Source organism: Taudactylus pleione, unplaced genomic scaffold, assembly GCF_031769625.1.
Source record: "Taudactylus pleione unplaced genomic scaffold, aTauple2 ptg000524l, whole genome shotgun sequence".
NCBI lineage: Eukaryota > Metazoa > Chordata > Amphibia > Anura > Myobatrachidae > Taudactylus > Taudactylus pleione.
Window position 1 is genome coordinate 4,910,553 of NW_028284926.1, and position 26,953 is coordinate 4,937,505.

At 45.0% G+C, this 26,953-nt stretch overlaps 1 protein-coding gene across 1 annotated transcript in view; it reads right to left on the bottom strand.

Moving 5' to 3' along the window:
* The window catches only part of LOC148501231 (transmembrane inner ear expressed protein-like), a 223,917-nt gene that overhangs the window by 14,316 nt on the left and 182,648 nt on the right, over positions 1–26,953 (bottom strand). The gene's annotated exons all lie outside the window — the stretch shown is intronic.

The following is a 26,953-nucleotide window of genomic DNA, read 5'->3' on the forward strand; positions in this document are numbered from 1 at the left end:
TCTGGCTGCTCCTTCCAGGAGGGAGCAGCCAGATCGGCAGGACAGGGGGCGTAGCCGGCAAAAGGGGCGGGGCCAGTTGGGCTGATGACTTTTACGGGGGTGGGGCTACCTGATCGCGTCATACAAAATGCCTTTAATACAGGCATTGTGAAACAGGGGCCAGGGCCAAAATGACGCGATTCAGCGTGAATCGCGTCACCGCACCCAAGCTGGGGGGTTTAACAGGTAATTGCGAGGGGGATCGGTGGCAGCCGGGAGGGCTTGCCTGTCTTTCCGGGGGGCCGGGAGCTGCACCCGTTTATTGGGAGGCTCCCAGCCGAGTCGGGAGGGTAGGCAACCCTGACTTGGATGCAGATTCAACACTCAATATATGCCTCCACACTGCTCCAATTGTGCAGCACATCTCAGACAGGTCACCTCTGTGTGCTGCTACAGGGCATCTGCTGTCACTGGCCCAGCCGCCCCCCCTCACTAACTGATTTTTTTGTGAATTATAGTATTCTTCATTTCTTATATACCAAGTTATATCATAAACATTTAGGATAAGAGATACTATAAAGGATTAGAGAGACTATAATTTTTCAGTTTATAATATATACTATATAATACTCTATACTATATGCTAATCACCATTAATTTAATCCTGCATGTCAGCTAAGTAGGCAGATTGCTAATGATCTGATATTTGATAAACTGCTAAATAATTTGTACAGGGGGAGGGGGGGGGCTGTGGAAATTTTGCTATGGGTCTTGCTACGCCAATGTAAGAGGGGTTCCACATCAGTGGCCAAGTGAAACTTTATATGAAAATGTACTGTATGTAGGTGTAGGGATCATTGTGCCTTATAGCCAATTCATGGAAATGGTACTGATTATTAGAATTAATATATATCTGATTTCTTTTTTCAAGTATATAACAGCTACATAATGGGGGTAAGGTGCAATCAGGGAGACTGGTACTATTTCAGGGAGTCTTCCTGACAATCAGGGAGAGTTGGCAAGTACATTCCCCTGTGCATTCCCAATCCAGGCCCCCTCCACTCTCCCCGGCGGCCAGGCGCGGCACCGTAGCAGTAAGCTCTGGGCACTAGTCTGTGCCCAGAGTCTACTGTGTATGCGCAGGTCACCAGGAAAATGGCGCAGCTGACATTTTACAGGCAATTTCCCCACTGCGCATGCGCCCAACGCCGGAAAAATGGCCGCAGCAATTTGTGCAGCACTACAGCTGACACGGGACTTCGGAGGGGCAAGTGTTAAAAAATATGAGTGCAGAGTGTGGGTGTGGTCCCCCCTAGCACCCAGGGACCCATGTGCATCGCACACCCTGCACCCATGATAAATACGCCCCTGAAGACAATGTAATACATACAGTATGGAGGACAGTGTAATACATACTGTATAAGGGAGAGTGTAATACATACAGGGCTCTATTTATTAACATTATTTTTACTAAAATAAAGTGATAAAGGGCTCTATTTATTAACATTATTTTTACTAAAATAAAGTGAAAAAGGCTGTTTTGTGTTTTCACACCCTTTTCACATTATTTGAGTAACACCTATAGTTATTACAGGGCAATTGGAGTAGAATTTGTCAAATTCTACTCCAACCCCTAAGTATCACTTATTTTTAGTAAAGCAGATCGCATTTCCCATAATTGTAATGGAAATGTGATCCGACCACAGTTACTAAAAATAAAATGTGAAAAATATCGGGGAAAGCCCTGTGATAATCCAGGGTCTCCCCCGGTTACCGGCCTCTTGTCCTGCTCTAACGGGGAGAGCAGAGCTGGGAGTCGGTCCCTGTAATCAGCTGTGTGGTCTAAACAGGCCGCAAGCTGATTACTGTAAAGAAAAAAACCTGGTAAAAAAAAAAAATTGACTTACCTAACTCCAGGGACCGGTGATCGGGCCTCCGGTGATGACTCCCCTCCGGTCAGCTGGTCTCCCATAGTGCCCTGCTGCCCGGTCATCAGGTGATCGGGTCCCAGTGCAGTATGGGAGATCACCTGACCGGAGGCATGGAGAACATCACTGGAGGCCTGGAGCATGCAGGTAAGTGTAATTAAGGGAGGCGGGGGTCACAGGGGGTCCGCGATCGTGGGGGCGGGGCTTAGCGCCGGGGGGTAGCAGCGGTGGCCGGTCGACGCATGCGCGGGCACTTAGTCACGGTATTTTTTGCAAAAATACCGTGATAAGGCTCCGAAGGGGATTCGCAGGGACAGAGCTTTATCGCAAGCTCTGTCCCTGCAAGGTATTTGTAGTAAATCCCTGTGATATTGCCTGATTCAGTCGATAATATCACACTACAATCTGCATTCAATATGCGGATTGTAGTAAATAGAGCACACAGTATGGAGGACAGTGTGATACATACTGTATAAGGGACAGTGTGATACATACAGTATGGAGGAGTGGACAGTGTGATACATACAGTATGGAGGACAGTGTGATGCATATAAGGGACAGTATGCATACCTCCCAACTGTCCCGCATCCAGCGGGACAGTCCCGTTATTCTGGGACTGTTTCGCTGTCCCACCCACGGGCCGCAGTGTCCCGCAGTGGGGGAGGAAGTTGGGGAGAGCACAAACCGCTGCTCTGTATAGCAGAGCAGCGGGTGTGCAGGAGGAGAACAGATGCCGTGCGCATGTTCTCATGTGTACGGACTGCCTGGGCGCTGCCCAGCATCTCGGACAGTGCTAGGCACACTCCCAAAGTGACGAAAACAGGGGAAGCTGCGAGGCACCGCCCCATTTTCCACAGGCCACAACCCTTTTAGCATAAGCCACGCCCCTTTTTGGACACCCATGACCTTCCCTCCCTGCGACCATCAAATGTTGGGAGGTATGAGTATGTTACATATTCAGTGAAGGGACAGTGTGATACAGTATGGAGGACAGTGTAATACATACAGTATGGAGGACAGTGTAATACATACAGTATGGAGGACAGTGTGATATATACAGTATGGAGGACAGTGTAATACATACAGTATGGAAGACACTATGATACATACAGTATGGAACACAGTGTAATACATACAGTATGGAGGACACTGATACATACAGTATGGAGGACAGTGTAATACATACAGTATGGAGGACACTATGATACATACAGTATGGAGTACAGTGTAATACATACAGTATGGAGGACAGTGTGATACTTATAGTATGGAGGACAGTGTAATACATACTGTATGGAGGACACTATGATATATACAGTATGGAGGAAAGTGTAATACATACAGTATGGAGGACACTATGATATATACAGTATGGAGGAAAGTGTAATACATACAGTATGGAGGACACTATGATATATACAGTAAGGAGTACAGTGTAATACATACAGTATGGAGGACAGTGTAATACATACAGTATGGAGGACAGTGTAATACATACAGTATGGAGGACACTATGATACATACAGTATGGAGTACAGTGTAATACATACAGTATGGAGGACCGTGTAATACATACAGTATGGAGGACAGTGAAATACATACAGTATGGAGGACAGTGTAATACATACTGTATGGAGGACACTATGATATATACAGTATGGAGGACAGTGTAATACATACAGTATGGAGGACACTATGATACATACAGTATGGAGGACAGTGTAATACATACAGTATGGAGGACAGTGTGATACATACAGTATGGAGGACACTATGATACATACAGTATGGAGGACAGTGTAATACATACAGTATGGAGGACAGTGTAATACATACAGTATGGAGGACAGTGTGATACTTACAGTATGGAGGACAGTGTAATATACAGTATGGAGGACAGTGTAATACATACAGTATGGAGGACAGTGTGATACATACAGTATGGAGGACACTATGATACATACAGTATGGAGGACAGTGTAATGCATACAGTATGGAGGACAGTGTAATACATACAGTATGGAGGACAGTGTAATACATACTGTATGGAGGACAGTGTGATACATACAGTATGGAGGACACTGTGATACATACAGTATGGAGGACAGTGTAATACATACAGTATGGAGGACAGTGTGATACTTACAGTATGGAGGACACTGTGATACATACAGTATGGAGGACAGTGTAATACATACAGTATGGAGGACAGTGTGATACTTACAGTATGGAGGACAGTGTGATACATACAGTATGGAGGACAGTGTAATACATACTGTATGGAGGATAGTGTGATACATACAGTATGGAGGACAGTGTAATACATACTGTATGGAGGACAGTGTAATACACAGTATGGAGGACAGTGTAATACATACAGTATGGAGGACAGTGTAATATACAGTATGGAGGACAGTGTAATACATACAGTATGGAGGACAGTGTAATACATACAGTATGGAGGATAGTGTGATACATACAGTATGAAGGACAGTGTAATACATACTCTATGGAGGACAGTGTAATACACAGTATGGAGGACAGTGTAATACATACAGTATGGAGGACAGTGTAATACATACTGTATAGAGGACAGTGTAATACATACTGTGCCCCCAGCAATAATCCCCACCTATACAGTGCCCCTAGTAGTGGTCCCACCAGTGTAGTGCCCCCAGTAGTAGTCCCCTCAGCAGTATTCCCCCCCCAGCAGTAGTACCCCCCCAGCAGTGGCCCTAGTAGTAGTCCCCCCCCCCCCTCCCCAGTAGGGCCAGACAGACAAACAGACACACACGGAAAAAACCCAAAACACTCCACTTACCTTAATTACTGCTCCAGCATCCGCTCCTCTGTCCAGCGTCCTCCCACGCGGGCCCGCTCTGCATTATGGGAGAGAAGTCATGACGTCTCTCCCATCACCCACTGCGGCAGCCGGAAGATGGAGCTCATGAGTGAGCTCCATCCCGGCTCCGGGCACTGGGCGCAGCAGCCGATGAGAGTTTGTCTGACTCTCATTGGCTGCTAAAACAAACACACAGCTGCCTGCGCCAGTGGCTGTGTGTTTGTTACTAGTAGTGTAGTGCGGGCTGCACTTACAGTATGTGCCGTCCACACTACACATCTGGAGGTAATTAGGTTTAGAGCTCGCGTGGAGTTCTACCTAATTACCGGAGGATTCATCATTCCTCCTCCCCATAACTATCTATTCCGAAAAGCTGTCATTGTGGCGATGACAGCTTTTCAGAAAATAGATAGTTTCCCCTGTCTATGCCTACCTTACCGCAGCTGTAATCCTTTCTGCGCATGCGCTGTTACATCCGTAAAACCAGCGCATGCGCAGAACTACCTACAGCTGCGGTATGTTTACTAAAGTGAAGGTTTTTTGAAGTGGAGATGTTGCTCATAGCAACCAATTTAGATTCTACTTAACATTTATCTAGCACCTTCTGGAAGATAATAGCTAGAATCTAATTGGTTGCTATGGGCAACATCTCCACTTCTAAAAACTCTCACTTTGGTAAACATACCCCCTGGCCTACTCTGGTTTTCTCGCACAATCCAAAAAAAACATAATACTGTAGTAGGTTAATTGGTCTGACAAAAATTAACCCTATAGTGTGTATGTAAATGTCTGTGTGCAGGAAATAGATTGTAAGCTCCATTGGGGCAGGGACTGATGTGAATAACTAAATATTCTCTGTATAGAGCTGCATAATACAGTGAGTGCTAAAAAAATACTTGACATTGACTTGGCTCAGTATAACCCCTATTGGCTGCCAGTATTACAGATTGTTAGCAAGTAGCACAGATTTTTATGTTTCAGCTTTGCATCCCGCTATCTCTTTCCTATAAGGGTGATTCTGGATTTGTTGTTTAGAAAAATGTTGTAAAATTGATCCTTCTCCTATTATTGGCTTCCTGTACTATTATTGTCTTTCTTTCTCCAACTTTTTAAGCATTTTTTTAAATATTTTTATCAGTTTTATTATATCCTACAAAGACCTGTCAGCAGATTTCTGTACATAAATAAAACTCACTAAGAACATTTCATGCTTTACAAATTCACCAATACACATTTATCCTAATAAATGTGCTGACAAGGGATAAAACAGACATACACGGTCTGAAATATGGGCCTATAACCTGAGAGAATCAGATAAATTAAGCCGATGGCAGAAGATATAATCTTAGTAAATAATAAACATGGACATATATCGATGCTTTCTCTAATTGCATAAATACAAAAAACTCTCTATCTGGTTTAGATTTACCCTTTCATAAATAACATCCAAAGTCATTAAGATCCCTTTCCAACATCAAGATAATGGTGATTTATCCCTCCTTTGTTGTAGTTAATTTGTTCCATGTATTAATCACGTTCGCATAGAGTTCAAAACCGATGTTGGGAATGAGTAATAACTGTTCGTGGCGCAGCTAATGTTATGTGATTCGTATGTGTGCGTCGCCATCATGATGGATGAGATAGCACCTAAGTAAATAAGTATGGAATTAAAGTCTTACTGGAAAGTTTCCTTCCTGTGGTTTACATTAAAACATGCAACATTTAGGAGGTGTGTGATAAGCGGGTGGTTCAATAAGTGAGGTAACAAGACTTCTCACATGTGTAACGTTCTCTATTTCATTCTAACTTGCCGCCAGGCTAGATCAGGAAGACCTCTGCTTCCCCTCACGGCCATTAGACTGCGCCTCATATCAGTCGTACTGTCCTAACATCAGGTGTAAGATGGCGGGGATGGCGGTAACATGGTCAAACATTGAGGTGCGTAGTGCGATCAGATTTCTGCATCTAAAGAGCTCATCTGAAATTCATTGCCAACTTGTCGAAGTGTACATGTCACAGAAAAAGGTTTGGGTTTAAAGATGAGCAGCGATCCGGTTGACTAAGCACGTCCACGTTTCATACGGTGTTATCATTGGTTATCAATCACCGAGTGATTTCCATCTCTTTGGACCATTAAAGAAGTACCTGGGTGGAAGGCGGTTCGCAACCAATGGTGAAGTTCAGCAAGCCGTCATGTCCTGGCTTCAGGTGCTTGACACTAATTTTTTCTATGCCAGGATAGATGCCTTGTGTCAAGCCCTGATATTGATTGTCCTCGGTTGCGGGTTCTGTGGACGGGGGGCTAGGGTGAGCTGGTGGCAGAAGATGAGGTGGCAGTATATATAAGTCTTCCTCATTGGCTACTCCCAGGTGTTGGCAAGACCTAGTCTGAGGCGCGGAGTCTAATCCACTTGATGGTATTCACCAGTGACCCCTCCAAGCAGGATATGGGTTTCGCTGCGCCAAGTGAACAGGTCGCGGCCCTCAGAGTAGGTACCTGAGAGAAGCGAGAAGACCAGAGACAAGATACTAAAATGTAGGTGCAGGCACCGGCCAATCAGAGAAATTACTGGGAAGTGATGGTGGACGTGCTCCGGAGGGTTTACTCAGGAATAAGAGTAGCAGCTGCAGTGAAACAGATGCTAAGTAGCGATGAGAAACGACTCTGGTCTTTGAGGAGCAATAGATAACTACACCGGGTATCCAGATGCTGATTAGCGATGGGGACAGCTGTATTGGGTATCCAGACGCCGAGCAGCGATGGGTAGCTGCACTGGCGATCCCGAGGCTGTATAGCGATGGGTAGGTGCACTGGGGATCCAGACGCTGAATAGCGATGGGTAACAGCTCCGGAGATCCTGACGCTGTATAGTGATGGGTAGGTGCACTGGGAATCCAGATGCTGCATAGCGATGGGTAACACTAAGGAATGACTTCCTAATAGAGAACGCTAGAATATAGCGTGGAGCCTAGGATGCAGACTCAACAAAACAATCACTAGAGAAACTAAGCTGCACGGGCAATTTCCTGTTCCCGAAGCCAAGTACCCTTAGGTAGCTGGTCATAGGATGCAGAGATCAGCTGAGTGACCGTAAGACTACTACCATTGCAGGGGCTAGATCAGGTGAAACAGCCCAAATGGTGCCCATTAACGCGATTGAGACACGGAGACACAGTATGGAAGTCCTAGCAGACCGTGGGGAGAATACTCAGTCCACTACTTACCTGCGTGCCTGGCATCTGACCGCCTGAGAAATCGAAGACGCCGGTACATAGGTGAAAAGCGGCCAATCCCAGGCCGCAACCTGACAGTACCCCCCCCCCCCTTTCAGGGAGTGCTAGCAGACCCTGGGGAGAATACTCAGTCCACTTTTGTCCAGGTAAACTACAACAAATTGATAGCGGATGTCACGAAAAATTTAATTGGCATACCCTTGGAAAACTACTGGGGCATTACACAGACCAAAAGGCATCACTGGGTATTCAAAGTGGCCATCCTGGGTATTAAAAGCAGTTTTTCACTTGTCTCCCGCTCGTATGCAGATGAGGTTGTATGCCCCACGAAGATCGAGTTTAGTAAAAATAGAAGCTCCGCACACCTTGTCAAACAATTCAGAGATTAGTGGGAGAGGATACCTGTTCTTAATAGTAATGTCATTGAGGCCACGATAACCGATGCAGGCCTCCACCCTTTTTTCTGTGCAAAAGAACCGCGCACCAGCTGGAGAAGTAGAGGGTGTAATAACTAATAATCCTTTTTTCAAATGTTAGCCGCTGTCTCTGGTACCGAGAGGGGATAAACTCAGCCACGGGGAGGCATCTTCCCTGGAATAAGGTCAATGCCACAATCCCAGAAGCAATGGGGCGGCAAGGAATAGGCAGCCTTTTCACAGAAGATGTCACTGAAATCACAATATGACTCAGGAACCAGGGAGTTTGTAACAACTCTAGACCCTGCAGAGATCACAGGAGATGCTGAATGGTCATCTTTATGGGTGATAGTTAAATTTTGCATGGGAATGACTTTAGAAAGACAGTAACTCCGGCAGTGAGATCCTCAAGCAAACGCTTACATAGTGGTCCAGTCTTAAGGGGGGCATCCACTACACGATTTTAGCAGGCGATTGAGCGATAACTACATCATTATCGTTCAATCTTTATAAATCGTGCAGTGTTTGGTTGTTAATGATCAACGATGCGCGCTCCCGCTGGTCGTTTGATCGTCTCGTCAGTCGACTGAACATGCAGGTCAATTTCACTTGATCTATGAAAGATAGTTTGCAAATCGTTCAGACTGAAAGATAACATTTCAAGGGAAAAAATCAAGGAAAATCGTTTAGAGATTGGACAGGGAGTAGATCGTCTAGTGGATGTGCCCCTTAAGGTGGGATTATGGGTCTTCAACCAAGACAGACCCAACACTAAAGCATGGGTGTTTTTAAGGAGTACTAGGAACTCAATTTCCTTGTGATGGAGAGCACCTATACCAAGGATGACAGAAATGGTTTTGGAAGAAATAAGACCGGCTTGGAGAGTGCTTCCATCTACCGAAGATAGGAACATAGTATGCTGCAGAGGTCTAACCGGTATTTTGAGGTCTTCCCGACTGCACTGGAATCCACTAACGCCTTCGAGATTGCACTTCCTGTCAATCACTCTGCGATGGGTCTGTAGTCACTGCGATCACAATTCCGATCGCAGTGGCCAGTTCGCGCATGCGCACTGCAATACATACACATGCACAGTGCGCTATAATCGGTCAATTGATTGCATAAAAGCAACTGCATTCCTTGCACCTGAAAAAGGGCCATGACCTCATGGGGAAGGGCCAGCGAAGAGATAGGGGAGACCAGGAGATGCTGGGGATAAATAGGGACATAATATAGTGCACCTGAGAGAGGGCCATGGCCTCATGGGGAAGGGCCAGGGAAGAGATAGGGGAGGCCAGGAGATGCTGGGGATAAATAGGGACATAATATAGTCCACCTGAGAGAGGGCCATGGCCTCATGGGGAAGGGCCAGGGAAGAGATAGGGGAGGCCAGGAGATGCTGGGGATAAATAGGGACATAATATAGTGCATCTGAGAGAGGGCCATGACCTCACGGGGAAGGGCCAGGGAAGAGATAGGGGAGGCCAGGAGATGCTGGGGATAAATAGGGACATAATATGGTGCACCTGAGAGAGGGCCATGGCCTCATGGGGAAGGGCCAGGGAAGAGATAGGGGAGGCCAGGAGATGCTGGGGATAAATAGGGACATAATATAGTCCACCTGAGAGAGGGCCATGGCCTCATGGGGAAGGGCCAGGGAAGAGATAGGGGAGGCCAGGAGATGCTGGGGATAAATAGGGACATAATATAGTGCATCTGAGAGAGGGCCATGGCCTCATGGGGAAGGGCCAGGGAAGAGATAGGGGAGGCCAGGAGATGCTGGGGATAAATAGGGACATAATATGGTGCACCTGAGAGAGGGCCATGGCCTCATGGGGAAGGGCCAGGGAAGAGATAGGGGAGGCCAGGAGATGCTGGGGATAAATAGGGACATAATATGGTGCACCTGAGAGAGGGCCATGGCCTCATGGGGAAGGGCCAGGGAAGAGATAGGGGAGGCCAGGAGATGCTGGGGATGAAATAAGAGGAAGCTACAAGTGAGAATGATAATAAACAGGAAAATTGACAAGACCAAATAGCGCCCCCTGCCCACCGGTGCCCTGTGCTATGGCACTGGTCGCACTACCCTAGTTACAGCCCTGACACCTGTATAGTAATGCACTGTATGGCTTAATCCAGTGCTCAGTATGTTATTACAATAATTACCTCAGAAAAATGTTAATAAAGAGCATGTGGTTGTACAGACATAAACCAGCTGCAGATATCAGCGTCCAGGGGAACACTCCTGATGTCATTATAGAGTGACCACAGATTATACCTTTCAATTCCCAAATAGGTGAATGTTGGGTAAATATCGTAAAGATTAAATGGGGACAGTGAGAGTTAACACCCTGGGAAGGGTTAAATTAAACAACATAAAAGAGAGAGTTCTCTCTCTTTTATAGAAAACAAATATTAATGTGATTTACTTTGCACAATGACAATTTCATGTATTTGTTTAACCAGATGCTTTCTATCACAATGTCACTTATGTGTGGGAAGAGCAGATGTGCCCAGCTAGTTTGTTGCTCCATACGCCATGTAGCGCGCCATGCATCTCTCGCCACACACTACGCCTTGAGTCGTGCCACACAGAATGTTTCGTAACGGAACGTAGCGTAGCACTGGAAAAAAAATCATAACGTGTAATACAACTTTTTGTCCACCAGGTGTCACTTTTCCTAAGCTACACTGCGCATGCGTCAGATTTCCAATGCATGTTCTGTATCACCGCCCGATGATTGGCTGACAGAAGCAGTGATTCGGTACACTATAGTACAGTGTTTTCCTCACGGAATCAGAGCTGTAAAAGAATGTCTAATAAAGTTTTAAATCATTAAGTGTGTGAGTCCTGTACTTTTTTATATAAATATTTCACAGGCACGCACAGCTTTTAATGAGGCGGGATAAATATTCACTAATGTTTACCTACCGTCATTCGCCTCCGTTCAATGCCGCCAAACTCAATACATTGTCCACAACAACACAAGTTCTGTCATTTATACAGGTATCTCAGTTGACCAAAAGACGCATTCCCTGCATTGCATATAGACCAAGCAATTGAACTTCGGTATTCTTATCAAAGCCAACTGAACTAAATACATTGTCCACAACTTCATACAACACAAATCATTTCTACTCATTTTAATCTGTGTAGCAGTCGTTAGCATTCTTACGGTTGCGTCGAGTTTTCTTCATGTTTAATTATGTTTTTTTATTTTTTTATTAATATGCGCAAGCAATTATGATATAGGGCTCTATTTACTACAATACGCATTTAACATGTGGTTGTTGTGTGATATTTCCAACTAAGGGCTCAATCCAAACAGGTGCGAATGGTGAGTAGCGAGTCTGTTTCTTGAAACTCGCACACTTCGCAGCAAAGCGAATTCTCTAAACCAATTAAAAGTGCCTATTCGCACTACTCGCAGAGGAGAGGTGCGAGTTGACTGCCAAATGAGATTTGCGAGAAATGCATGAAAATGTGGGGAGACCATCCTGGACCCCCCAAAATGGATCATTGCGTTAGCAGGACCGAATAGACGGCTGTTTGTGGCCATTAGGAAGTTACTTTAGGTTTTTAAATGTTGTCAAATGGCTGATTTGTGTTTTGTTTTTTTAAATGCAAGAAAATGATAAAAAACAAACTTTTTTTGTTTCATCTCAAACGAGGGCTTTGAGGGATCCTTCAAAAAGAAAAAAAAAATTATAAAAACAATTATTTTGCAAATAAAAATTATTGTAATTAGATCGGGGTGCTTAAACTAATGAAAAAGTTGATTTTGGGGTAATTTGAGGACATTTTTTTTTAACCGCACAATATGACGTAATTATTGGACTAATTAAGCTAATTGGAAACTTCCAAATGCCTAATTAATCATTAGGGGGGTGTCCAAGGGGTTTCAGCACAGTGTCCCAACGTTTTAACCTTTAAAATAAAGATTTTCCTTTCCAGTGGAAGGAAAGTTTCAAATTCAGTCAACAAGTCTTACCACTAGTTGTAAATGGTAAAGCTCATTGATAGAAGAGGCCCTTTGTTTAGTATCATAGTGATACTTATGAATATGACACTGGTGTTTAACATTACTTACCCTTCTGGACATCTCCAGTGAGGTTCCCTCCTCAGCGGCATCCTCCGCTCTGGTGTTGGTTGCCCTACGCTGCCAGTTAGGGGCTTTTGATTAATGTGCGACGGTCAGGAACACAGCAATGCCTGGAAGGCTTCATTGAAACCGGAATGGCTGTTGCTGGGTGCTGTGCTGGCATTGGGGACTGTATGGCTCTTACCACCAACACTGACAAACAGCTGTAATCTTAGTTTACTGCTATTTGTTAAATATTGAAAGGATGACATTTGTGGAGAACCCAGGAATTGATATACAAAACAGGACCAGGTAATGGGTAAGACCTAAGTGCCTGCAGCTACATCATGGGCTTATAAAATAATATAAACTTCCATTTAAGATTCCTCTAGGAGACTTAAGCCGGGTGGAATCAGTATGATTTACTGCCGGACCCATGCCCGGTGGTTGGAATCCCGACAGCGGCATCCCGGCAGAGGAGGAAATCCCGATCCTCAAAGGTAAGTATATACTAACCTATTTCTACCCCCTAACCCTAACTCTACCTTAGGGGTGCCTAACCCTAACCTCCCCCCCCAGTGCCTAACCCTAATCCCCCCTCTTAGTGCCTAAACCTAACCCCCCTTCCCCTAGCCTAAACCTAACTTCCCGGGGGGGGTGCCTAACCCCAAGTCCCCCCTGGGAACCCTAAACCTAACCCTCCCCCCCTGCGGCTATCCACGCTCGGCACCCTTCGATCAGGATGCCGGGCGTCGGGCTCCCGGCTTATGTCTAATGACAGGCGTCGGAATATCGACACCTGTCTTTAGACCCTTGCCAGGATATGATAGTTGGGAAGCTGGCTGTCGGGATTAGGTCCGCCAGCTTCCCGACTGCATACCAGCCGGGCACACACTTAAACAATAGCGACCCAATTTGCGCACTCCTGCGTTTGCATGCATTACCTTCTGGTTGGCAGTGCTGCTTGGTGAATCAAAAGATATCATGTACAATGCCATGGCATCCTATATCGAACCATTGCCACCTGCCTCGTGCAAGTGTGTATGCACGTGCCGATGCAGGGTCCCGTCGCCCGTCAGATAGGCCGGCTACACATCGCTCTGACGGCTATAGAATGTATCCATAGAGCATTAAATACGCATTTTGGAGTAAGTACATTTCTTAATAAGTACAGTATTCAATTCTCACTTTGGAACTGAGTTTTTTTTTTAAAGATTCTCATTTCAGTTAAATTCAATTTCCATCATAATATCGCAGGCAATTACATTTTGAAATATTGTCAATATTTTTTTGATGAGTATATTTCTGCTAAACTTATGGGCAACATGTAAAAGCTTGTGAAAGACTGAAGTGATGTACAGTAAGATTAGGATTGAGTAATAGTGGATCTTTATATTTGGAGGAGAGAAGAGAGAAAAACGGAATATACTTTTCCAATTATACAGTATCAAGAGTTATAAACAAGATATGGATGAAATGTATCAGTTAATGACAGTTTCAAAACTGATCAACACAATTCTTCATTTCTACTGTACAATACCCAATAACCCCAAAGGGGGCGATTCATATAAAACCATAGGGATGTATCTCTCGGGTTAAGTGCCCGGAGTTATTCAATTACTCCCGAGGTAAGTCTGCAACTAGTCCTTAAGGCAGATTTCCCTCCTTAGGGTGCGAACCAAAATTCCCACTAGGTTTGGGCCCATACCACCCCTGGTGGGCACTTCATGGCCCTCATTCAGAGGCACTCGCAAGAAGCGAGCGCTCTCTCTGAATGAGGGCGGCCACTTCTATTTTTAAGTGCGGCCTCCTGGTCGCTAGCTAAGCTGTGGGTTACCACCCATAGCTTTAGCGAGCGACCAGGTTGATGGTCACGATGGTCAAGACCATCGCGACCATCGGGGCTAGCGACGAGACCCTAAGGTTGGGTCTCGGCAGCTCCCCACTGACATCACTGCTAATGTCAGTGCGGCCGCCCACAAAACGGCAGGCGTTCCGTAGGTAACGCCTCCGTTTTGTAGCCACCCCCCCGCACCGTTCAACATCGACACCTGCCCCTTTTGTAGTGAGCTCCGGAGCAAGAGAATTTCTCTCTCGCTCCGGGGCTTACGCAGGCGCAGTGCGGCCGCTGCACGTGTGCAGGGCCTTAACATCGACCCGGTTGCGAGCGCTCAGCGATTGCGACCGGGTCTGAATGAGACCCCATGTCCTTGTCTGGCCCTGGTTGGATTACCCATGTGTTCCCTTTATTCCACCCCTTCACTTTTCATTTTGTATCCCTTTCTTAACATATTTTCTCAATGCAAACTATTGATGATAATATATACTGTATATATGGTTATAGTTAGTATTTCCCTCAAAAAGGTGCATTTTTGTACCATTACATAATTTCCATCAATGGATTACAAAATTGCTTAAAAAAAATAAAATAAATTAAATATATGCTTTCTCATATGTCAGATGTAGCAGTCTATGGTATATTAGAAATGTCATTTTTCTTAATATTATTCTAGACCATGACTGATTTAATTCACCTCTCACGTTAACAAGGACACAAAATCCTGACATCCTTCTTGTTATTGGTGGGTCTAATTTGCAAAGTGACACCAGTGCCCTTGTATGTGGGATAGGTAAGTTGCTCTCAATGGAGACCACAGAGACCATGCTACTTACATCACCCATAGATGGGGTAAGGGTTCCCTCAGCTAAGCTTACTTCTACTTGCTAAATAAAGGACTGTGGTCATAACCCCTTTGAGCATGAGACAAGGACTTGTTCTTAAATAGAACCCATTGTCTCCTTGCACGTCTCAAGCAACAACCTCACACCTTGGCTTCTGTTGAACAACAGGACATCAGACGCCACATGTGGTGCTCCAAGGCAATAAACAGATACATTCGACTACGTCTAGAATTTGTAGGTAAAGGACACTGGGGCAGATGTACTAAGCTCTGGAAAATGATAAACTGGAGAGTGATAAACGACCAGCCAATCAGCTCCCAACTGTCATGTTACAGCCTGTGTTTGAAAAATTACAGTTGGGAGCTGATTGGTTGGTCGTTTATCACTCTCCACTTTATCACTTCGCAGAGCTTCATACATCTGAGTGTGTGTTGTTAGGGCAAACACTTACCCGCCCCTACCACAGCCACCAGTACATTTGTTTCATTCTGTTGCACATTGCATGGCATAGGATGTAGTGAACAGAGAGGCTTTGTAACGCCCCTCTGAACTCAATCTGAACTTTAAATTCCTCCCCCCTCCTTCTCCACCATCTGCCATCACGTCATGTTGAGAGTCTATGAGTGTGACGGGCAGCCATGCTTTTCCACCCTCCAGAGAGATTTTAAAAAGGAGATAATGATTTGTAGAAGAACAGCCTAAAAGGTACTTATCTTGCTCTCTTAGTAGAAAAATAAAAATGTCAAAGGGGATTTACTGGTTTAATCATATCTGGGCTGTGAAAACGTATGATCTTCCCAGTGAGAGTTATGTGTGTGGAGTAAATGAGACATAGGCCCTCATTCAGAGCCGCACGTTAACAACAGTACGCTCGTTGCGTTCCGATGTTGACTAACCGCGCATGCGTCTGTGTTACACTGCGCATGTGCGTACGGCAGATTGCGAGCTTTTTTTCTCTCGTTCCTAAAATAGCGTACAGGAAGTGACATGTCAAATGTGATTGACAGAACAGGGCGTTTTTGGGTGTTGACGGGGGTGGAGATGAAAAAACGCAGGCATGGCGAGGCGTTTTTGGGGCGTACATACATTAGCAGATGCGAACGTCAAATGTGTTCGGACCGTCTCATACGTCACTGAAACATCCGCTTTCCCTTCAAAATGCTCGCACAGCTTAGGGTCAGGATTACTCGACCACATTGGCGATGGCCTTCTCCTCCGTCCCGGGACTCCACGATGGTGCAGCGATTAATCGCGGCTGGTCAGTAAAGTAATTAGTGTTGGATTGAAATCCGGCTTGGTATGTGTTTGGAAAGCAGTTTATTGGGATAGCACAAAAGCGTACGCAGGTGGAAATCAGAGCTGCTAATGTCATGATTACACAATCAATTAGCGTACATTTTTGGGGTTTTATTTTGGCCACAATTTGGTGGTTATGGCCTATTGTAACAATAATGTCATCATCTTTTAATTAGCTCCCCTTTTTTTTGGTTTACTGTGGAATTTGCATCGCTATGTGATTTTTTAAACGTTCCTTAAAGAGGCCTTTTTTTTTTTTTAAGAGGGTCAGTTTTTGCGTTTAAGGCCTGGATTAAATGTAACCCATTTGTACAATAATGTCACAATACAATGTCAGTGTTTTGTTTTTAATTTATTGTTTACACACAAACAAATTGGCCTAATATTGTATTGCCTTTTTTTGTGGCCAAGATATTTGATCCAAAAAAAAATATAACATAACTACTAACATAAGCGTAAATACAAAATGTAAAAACATTTCACAAGAAAGGAGAGGGAAGTTTTGACCAGAAAGGAATATGAGCCAAGCACAGAAGGAGTGTGGGAAAAGTCGCCATTGCTGTCACCGTTTTCTCGCCCGTTTGGCTGGGTGAGGGTGGGCGCCAGACCGGGTCCGGGATGCCATCGGGCTGGCCTGTCCAGAGGCAGATGTTGTGGCCTCTGGACTAGGCACAGGGCTAGGCACATTTGGAGGATTGGCTGATGTTGTGCCAGAGGTGGAGGATCCGGATGTTCCGGCAGGAAGGGAGGTCGGCTCCACCATGTGCTGGCGAACGAGCTGCTCCAGGGCATCGGCGATGCGGATGTTGGCCCTGGTATTTTCCGCCAGGGCCTGACCAATGGTCACGTTGGCCGCAGCATTTTGCTCCAGGGCCTCAGCCACCCGTATCAGACTGGCGTCCATCCTCTGCAGAATCTCCGTATGGCAATCCGATTTAAAATTGAGTTCTGTGAGGAGGCCCACTGCCTGCGAGGGGGCACGCCCTGGACTGGCTTCTGCAGGGTCCTCAGCCGGATGTACTGGTTCCTCCCCTGCAGAGCCAGCAGAAATTCTGCGCCCAAGGCTCCCCTCTGGAGCAGACTCATCCGCCTCTGTCTCTGTTAGGAAATTGGAGAAAAGACTCACATTAGAATCTACATATTGGCACAATAGCATTTCTGAGTTGGTGACATCACAAGACTTACCTTGGCCAACATGAGGAGCCGCAAAGTCTGGCATGTCCGTATCCATGTTGGACACGCCAAACACCTCCACAGCCTGCACACACCCCTGTGCCATCTCTTCTAAGTCTGTCAACTCCAATGACACAGGGGTGGGACCCCCACCTGTCCCCCTTGCATGCCTAGCCCTGTCGGCAAGTTTTTGCTTTAGACGATATTTGAAGTCTGCCCATCTGTGGAAAGAATTTGGAACCATTATCCTTTTTTTTACAATGGGGTTTGTTTCTAGGATGGGAAAGTGTTTACTTACCGCCGTTTGACATCCCGGGCTAGACGGACATAATCACCCACCCTATTGACAGCAACGGCGACCTCCTCCCACATTCTCCACTTCTGGCTTTGGCTCATATTCCTGGCTGCCTGGGGCAGGATGTCAACGCACTTCTGGATCAAAACCTCCATCTCCTTGCTTGTGAAATGTGGCTGCCTTTTTTTTTTGGCAGCTTTGGCGGGTTGACTGGGGCTAGCAGTCTCTTCCATGTCATCCTCCTCACCTATTTGGGTAAATATGCAGATTTAGCCACTTCACAACTTGCACAATATTATGTTTTAAAAGAATCATTGACACAAAATGCATGAAGGCCTTACCGCCGCAATTTTGACCATTGTTTCCCTGGTTTGAAGCCATGTCTCTGCTTCCAGCATGAAATCATCCAGAAATTCTATGTGATTTCGTGACGTATTTATACATGCGTCCTTAGTTTGCGGCCGCATCATTGATTGTGCGTCCCTATGATTCATCCTTAATTTGTGCGGGAAAATAAACACTATTTATGGCTTGGTGTGTGTGGAGTCGAGGTGGGGTTGTTGGAGTGTTGTCGGTTAAGTGGTTTGGATTTGGTTGTTTGCGTTTGGAGGATTTGGCTGAGTTGGTTTTTTGTTTGTTTTTGCTACATTTCTTTGGTTTTTCCGTTCGCATTTTTTTCATTTTTTCCACATCCTTTCCTGATTTGGTAAGTTTTGTGCATTCAAATTTGTGGCCAATTGGTGTATTCTTCTGTTTTGTGGTTCGTTAATTTGTTTAACACTCATTTCATCTTTTTTAGTTTTTTTTGGTTTTCGGACCCAAAGAAGTTTTTTGTGGAAATCTTATATATTCGAGTTGGGTAAGTCCATTTTTTGTCTTGCATTTGCGAATTAATTACCGCATTTTTGACTGTTGGTGTAGTGACTTGCATTTGCCAATTAATTACCGCATTTTTGACTGTTGGTGTAGTGACTTGCATTTGCCAATTAATTACCGCATTTTTGACTGTTGGTGTAGTGACTTGCATTTGCCAATTAATTACCGCATTTTTGACTGTTGGTGTAGTGACTTGCATTTGCCAATTAATTACCGCATTTTTGACTGTTGGTGTAGTGACTTGCATTTGCGAATTAATTACCGCATTTTTGACTGTTGGTGTAGTGACTTGCATTTGCCAATTAATTACCGCATTTTTGACTGTTGGTGTAGTGACTTGCATTTGCCAAATAATTACCGCATTTTTGACTGTTGGTGTAGTGACTTGCATTTGCGAATTAATTACCGCATTTTTGACTGTTGGTGTAGTGACTTGCATTTGCGAATTAATTACCGCATTTTTGACTGTTGGTGTAGTGACTTGCATTTGCGAATTAATTACCGCATTTTTGACTGTTGGTGTAGTGACTTGCATTTGCCAATTAATTACCGCATTTTTGACTGTTGGTGTAGTGACTTGCATTTGCGAATTAATTACCGCATTTTTGACTGTTGGTGTAGTGACTTGCATTTGCGAATTAATTACCGCATTTTTGACTGTTGGTGTAGTGACTTGCATTTGCGAATTAATTACCGCATTTTTGACTGTTGGTGTAGTGACTTGCATTTGCGAATTAATTACCGCATTTTTGACTGTTGGTGTAGTGACTTGCATTTGCCAATTAATTACCGCATTTTTGACTGTTGGTGTAGTGACTTGCATTTGCCAATTAATTACCGCATTTTTGACTGTTGGTGTAGTGACTTGCATTTGCCAATTAATTACCGCATTTTTGACGGCTTATTCATCATATAATCCAGTTTTGCTTTTCCCTTTTCCATTTTTTGGGTCCATTTGAACCCTATTTGACGTACGGTGTGCAATGTCGTTTTCATCGATGGCCAAATGTGTTTTTCCGCTATTTTCTGTGTTGGCTTGCAACAATTTTTAAACCAAAAAAACACCCTCAAAATTTTTGAAGTCTCATTGTTGGCTTTTTTACAGTTTATACGTATCATGACAATACCCCGGCATGTAAGCAGCTATGGATGGTATCAGAAAGCTAAGTTGTTTTTTATTACTTTTGGGGTGGGTCAAAAGCCTTACATTGTAAACTTTGAATTTCAGGTAGATCTGGGGCGAATTGTTCTGGCCCTGCTCCCGGGAGACGACCAACCTCAAACTCGTCCCAGGCGTAGGCATCGTAGGCATGCAAGGCCCCAGATATTTCGAACACGTGTCACCCTTTTTGGAATGCCCGATGATGAGGTTTTAAGACGCTACCGTCTACCTCCCAAAATCATCATAGACACTCTCTCATTAATAGAAAGTGATCTTGAGCGGCAAATTGACAGTCCAACAGCAATACCACCACTGACGCAATTTATGGCGGTGTTACATTTCTGTGCCTCAGGATCGTTTCAAACAACGGTGGGAATAGTGGCGGGCATCTCCCAATCCTCCTTTTCCAGGATCCTGAGGGCAGTGATGGAGGCACTTTTCAAGCACCTCCATCATTTTATTAAAATGCCTTTGGATATGGGTGCCCTTAGTGTGGCCAAGGCCAATTTTTACCAAATAGCTGGCTTCCCACACATCATAGGGGTTGTGGATGGTACTCACATACCACTTCAGCCTCCAGCACGGCTGGAGGCAATATTTAGAAACAGGAAACACTATCACTCCCTGAATGTAATGGTGGTATGTGATGCCTCCCTCCAGATCCTGTCCCTGAATGCTAAATTACCCGGAAGTGCTCATGACTCCTTCGTCATCCGGCAATCAGGGATATGGCAGAAATTAACCAACCTACAAGCTGGTGATGCGTGGCTTCTGGGTAAGTGGAGACCTTTAGTACATAACAATGTTAAGCTTGATACACAGTGTTCCTGATGTGGTCTATTTTTGTTCACAGGAGACAGTGGATACCCTTGCATGTCCTGGCTGCTCACTCCTTATTTGGCTCCCACACCAGGGCCACAAAGTGCGTATAATTCCGCACTTACAGCCACCAGGCAAGTGGTGGAGCGCTGTATCGGCCTTTTAAAAGGCCGATTCAGATGCCTCCACCGCTCTGGTGGCGAGCTCATGTATGTGCCGGATATGGTGTCGAAAATTGTGGTCCTGTGTGGGATATTTCACAACATTGCCATAAGGAGTGGTGTCCCAATGCAGCCAGAGGATGCCTTACCTGAGGATGGCCCCCCCGAGGTTGGTCGAAGGTCAGTATGTGGGGGGGCCATACGCGATGATGTGGTGGCCAGATTTTTTAGGTAAGTTTGAACAAAACTCCAGTGTTTATACCTAATGTGTTTGTGTTTTTTGGCGAACATCTAATTTTTTTTTATTTTTCTCACCATCTTCTGTTTGTTCACATAATCTTTGGCACTCCAACGCTCACTACTTCCTGCTACCCTTACCAAACCTGGATCTGGTCCTTTTGGGCATATATTCTGGAACCCATATCGCAACGCCATGTTTGTGGAATCATGTTGGCATGGTCCTTCGTCAACCAGTTCTTGATTTTGTGTTTTTATTTAATTATTTCTTGGTATGTGTTGTATTTGAATTTATCACTGTGTATTTTTTTTGGGAGTGACCACTTTGTTTTCTCTGTTATGTTGTGAATAAATGTTTGAAGAGTGAAATGGTCTTCCTTTTTTGGGACGTTAACAGCAAGTGTAACCAGGTTAACACAAGTTACATTTGACTAAGGGGTAAACCAGTACTGACGCCAGTTGAGCAAAACTGAAATATGTTTTCAGCTTCCCAATCCACACCAAAAGGAAGCCTGGCCCAACCTTGGGATTTGTAAGATTGGCCTAAGCAGCTTGCGCACCAAGTAGGAACCTGGAAAATGTAGAAATCTGTAATTGACACTACACCCAAAAAGGGAAATGACATTGTTACTGTTATGTGTTTCTGGTGTCTGTTTGACATACAAAGACAAAACACAATCTAACTTTTAAAAAAGGGAAATCCTTGCAGGAACTTATGTCAGGCTAAACTATCTTGGTTTTGGTTTTTAAAAATGAGCCACAACGTATATTTGTCTTAATAAATTTATTTGGAAAATAGAAACAAAAAAAAAAATCTAATGCCGAAGGAGGCCAGACAGCCGGTCGAGGGCCACCAGAAGGCCGATTACATTTTGGCGCATCTGCCCCACAACATCCGCCACCTCTTGCCGACGCCTCTGTTCCTCTGTGGGTGAGAAAAGTGTGTGGGTTAATACAACAATAGGGAATCCACAAAAAAACTTTAAAAAAAAACCAAATCACTCCTAAACCCAAAAACAGAAATAAAAAGGGTGGGCTGGCAAAAATACAAGGCCTAGGTACAAATTCCCACAGGTATGATATGTGTATGCTTAAATCACCAGGAAGAGGTAAAGGCAAACCTTCACAATCAACAAAAGTCAAGCCACAAAAACACAAAGAAAGGCACGACACATGATTACATACAAACAGTTTGTGCTTTAAAAAAAAAATTAAAAAAACATACCGGGAGACAAATCGGGAGCTCCAGCCAAACCTCCATGATCCTCCTCGGAGGATCCGTCATTCCCCAAAGAATGGGGCGGAGTTATGCTGGACTCCGGGGAGGGGGTAATTGGAAGAGGGGTGGGTGGAGGAGAGGGGGAAGTGGGACGGAGGGGAAGGAGGCCCGACATTTCCGGGAGAGGGTCTGGGAAGGATGGGGAGGAGTGGGGAATAGGGGAAAGATTTGGGGTGGAGTGTTGGCTGGGGGTTGGGGAGAGTGGGCGGGAATGCCGTCTGGATGGACGTTGACGGCGGAGTCTTGGCTGTCCCCCTAAAATATGTCAAAGAAATTGCGTTTAGTTTATGGACAAATCCGGGCAACCAAACCAAAAAAAAAAAAATAATAAAAAATAAAACCAAAAAAAATAGCAGTAGAATTAAAAAATCAGAAATAGAGGGGAAACATGCAGACGCAGATATGAGGACCAATAATAAATAGAACAGACAGGAAAACATGCAGACGCAGATATGAGTACAAATAATAAATAGAACAGACAGGAAAACATGCAGACGCAGATATGAGTACAAATAATAAATAGAACAGACAGGAAAACATGCACACGCAGTTTGCCCCACAAACACAAACATTAAAACCACAATACATAACACTTACTTGCCAGGATCTGCATGCGAAAGCATGCCAGCAAGCGGGGCGTTCGCCGTTGCAGGTCGGACCACCTGCGCTCCAGCTGCCCGATGTTGCGGCGTGAGCCGAAGGACCGCAGGCGGGACCGTACCTCCGCATACGCGGAGCGCTTCTGCCGGTTGGTCATGGGTTGAGGCTGGCTGGTGATCCGGCGATCCATGACCTCCGTAAGCACCAGCAGCTCACGCCTGGTGAATGCGGAGGCTCTCATGATGGCAATGGTGTTTTTCTTAAAAATCATTTTTGATAAAGTGTGTAAAAATTTTCTGATTGGCTAATGTATTTTGGAAATTAACAGGAGCAATTTTATTGGTTAGTGTATGAGTCATGTGTTCGACAGGGCCAGAAATCTCTGGAGAGTTAGGATAGGCTTGATGCAGTGACATGCGTAAGCAAATTTAAATAAAGAAATGAACCCAGGGAAATATGCGGGGATCCACAGCAATAGTACAATTGTTTAATTGTGGTTCACATGTTTTTTGAACAATAAAAGCGAATGTTTCATCCGTACGTATTCTGCGGGTAAACACAAACACGGACAAGAGTAAAGTTTCTTGCATTGTGTTGAAAAAAAACAAACAATTAAGCTAATTGATACATTGATTGGCATGATACGATTGAGGGAGGTAGGCAGAATAAAGGAGCAGGTAATCGACATCTGACAAGGCCACTTCCTGTTTATACTTGTGCGTGCGTTCCTTTCAAGCCATTTCGGGGATGTACGCTCGCTATTTCGTACGCTCGTTAGTTAGAGGAGGGGTCGTCAGAGTTTAGGGAGGAATTTTAGATGCGAACGAAAATACGAGCGAGCCATTGAATTTAAATATTTTTGTACGTACGCCTAACGTACGTGCGCCCGCTTGCGAGTGGGTCTGAATGAGGGCCATAGATCATTGCTAAAATGTTTAAAGTTAGTGCCGTACTTTATATGATGATTGTTTCCCTTTTTGCTGAGCAAGCTAATTGTTTAATCATGTAATGAGCAAGTCTTTTCTAAAGTTACATTAATTTAAAGCATTTACTTTAGTACTGTATAGATAAAAATATACCTAAGCACTGGATAGAGTGCCAGGACATGGAAACCGTCAGGCTGCTCTATACTGTAATAACTTCATTTGTAGTTTGGTTATAATTTAAAGGAACCTCTGACCTGTCAACATTATAGGCAACGTACTGAGGGGCCTATTCATCAACACTAAAATAACGTTTTTAAGGACATTTTCCTTAAATAACGTTATTTTGGTATTCATGAAGCCACTTAGCACAGGAGATATCTCCTTGCTAAGTTCCCCTGCGTTAATTTCCACACTCCCCATACATTAGTACATTAGTATGGGGATATTAGTACATTAGTATGGGGATATTAGTACATTAGTACATTAGTATATTAGTATGGGTACATTAGTACATTAGTACATTAGTATATTAGTACATTAGTACATTAGTACATTAGTATGGGGATGTGGAAATTATGGTATTCATCAAATTCCGAAAATTATCAATTTTCAGAATTTGATGCCGTTACTATTCGCCACTGTGAGGTGGCGAATAGCAGGTGAAACTTACCTGTATCCGCATGTGCAGGTCCCCCGACGAGTCCCTCCGGCGCTCTGCTCCGTCTTCAGGCTCCGTCCTGCTGGTCTGTCATGTGTGCTCCCCAGCAGAGCACAAGAAAGTTTAGACAAAAAAAAATAGTTTTTATTTCTAATCTGTCATGTGGTCTGCTGGGGAGCACACATGACAGACCAGCAGGACGGAGCCGGAGGCTGCTGCGCGGACAGGTAAGTCGGGGGGGGGGAGGTGAGCAGAGGGGGGTGGGGTGGGGGTATGAAACTTACCGCATCTGTAGGCACTGCTGCGCATGCGATGGTTTTACAGATGTAACAGCGCATGCGCAGCACTGTTTCCAGATGCGATAAGGTAGTGTAGGCGGGAAAAGTATCTATTCCCCGAAAAGCTGTCATCGCAAAAATGACAACTTTTCGGAATAGATACTTATGGAGAGGTGGAATGATGAATTCCACCTATAATTAGCTAGAACTCCATGAGAGTTCTAAAGCTAATTATCTCCAGAGAATTTTTATGTTTAATGAATAGGCCCCTTAACCACTTAACTGGCCTTGCAGCCAGCTCGTCTTTAGCAGACATGGACACATCACTTACGACCGCTCAGCCCCGATGCATCCCCAGCTTTTATAAAGGAAGTGTGAACAACAGCTTTCCTTTGGCTTCCTGGACCCCCAGGCAGTGATGTAGTGGTCTGTGGTAACCGACATCACTGAGAGAATCACGCCCCAGAATGCCTTGCGAATGGAATTCTGAAGCACATGAGCCGAGGACAGATGTGTTAGCAGGGGAACTTTGGGCCTGATTCAGAGCCTCTCGCTCATGCTGTGCGTTCACAAGCGGCCCGATGTTCTGCATACATGCATGCGCACGCTTCGTTCTGCGCCTGCACGAACTACACACTGCGATTGCAACCCTCTCGCTCGCCCAGCACAGACAGCCCAGGGTAATGAGTGACAGCAGAGGCCGTTTTTGATGGTAACAGGGGCAGGACACTAATAACGGGGAGTTGGAGATACGAATGCAGGAGTACCTGAGTGTTTCAACGCCATTTTAGAGGCGTGCATAATTAACAGGCAGCGTCAAAGTACATGTCACTTGCCTTTTTTTTACACTGATTTCCTCGCACTGCTTGTGGTAGAGTAAAGCAACCGCAGGCGCTGCGTTAGCATCCGATGGTGCTCGATGTACCAATGTTTTAATTAGGGGTGAGCGGGTTTGGATTTCTGAAATCCGAACCCCCCTGAGCCCCCCCGATCCGAGGCCGATCCGAGTCAGGCTCGACTTTTCCCACCTGACTCGGATCTGAAATCGAGGCAAAACTTCATCATCCCGCCTTCCGGGTCTCACGGGTTTTGGATCCTATATAAGGCGAAATTTTCTCACTCGGCTGTGGACAATGAAGAGGGAGGGTGGGAGTTAGGGCTGGCTGGGCTGTGTAGTGTAGTGTAGTGTAGTGCAGAGTAGTGTTGTGCTGTGCTGTGCTGTGCTGCGCTGTGCTGCTGTTGTCCACTACTTCAAAGTCCATAGGGGCTGGCTGTGTTGTGCTGTGCTGCTGTTGTTAATAGGGGCTGTGTCCACTACTTCAAAGTCCATAGGGGCTGGCTGGACTGTGTTGTGCAGTCAGTTCTCCATAGGGGCTGTGTCCACTCCAAAGTCCTGTGCAGTGTCCCAGGCCTAAAGGGGTGCTGTAGTGTTGTCCAGGGGGTGCTCTGTCCATCAGGGGTGCTCCCCCCAAGTGCTAAAAAAATAATATTTTTGTGTGTTTGTGAATTGTGTGCGCAGCAGCCGCACGTGCATCAACAAAGTAGTGGCAAGCGTGCGCCTGTGTCATAAGCAAAGGACTGGCTGGCTTGACCGTTAAAGGGTGCTGTAACCCCCAAAGTACACTCCAGTCCAAACCAAAAATAAAATTATTTTCTGTGTTTGTGAATTGTGTGCGCAGTAGCCGCACGTGCATCAACAAAGTAGTGCCAAGCGTGCGCCTGTGTCATAAGTAAAGGGCCGGCTGGCTTGACCGTTAAAGGGTGCTGTAACCCCCAAAGTACACTCCAAACCAAATAACAAAATATTTTTTCTGTGTTTGTGAATTGTGTGCGCAGTAGCCGCACGTGCATCAACAAAGTAGTGCCAAGCGTGCGCCTGTGTCATAAGTAAAGGGCCGGCTGGCTTGACCGTTAAAGGGTGCTGTAACCCCCAAAGTACACTCCAGTCCAAACCAAAAAAATATATATTTTCTGTGTTTGTGAATTGTGTGCGCAGTAGCCGCACGTGCATCAACAAAGTAGTGCCAAGC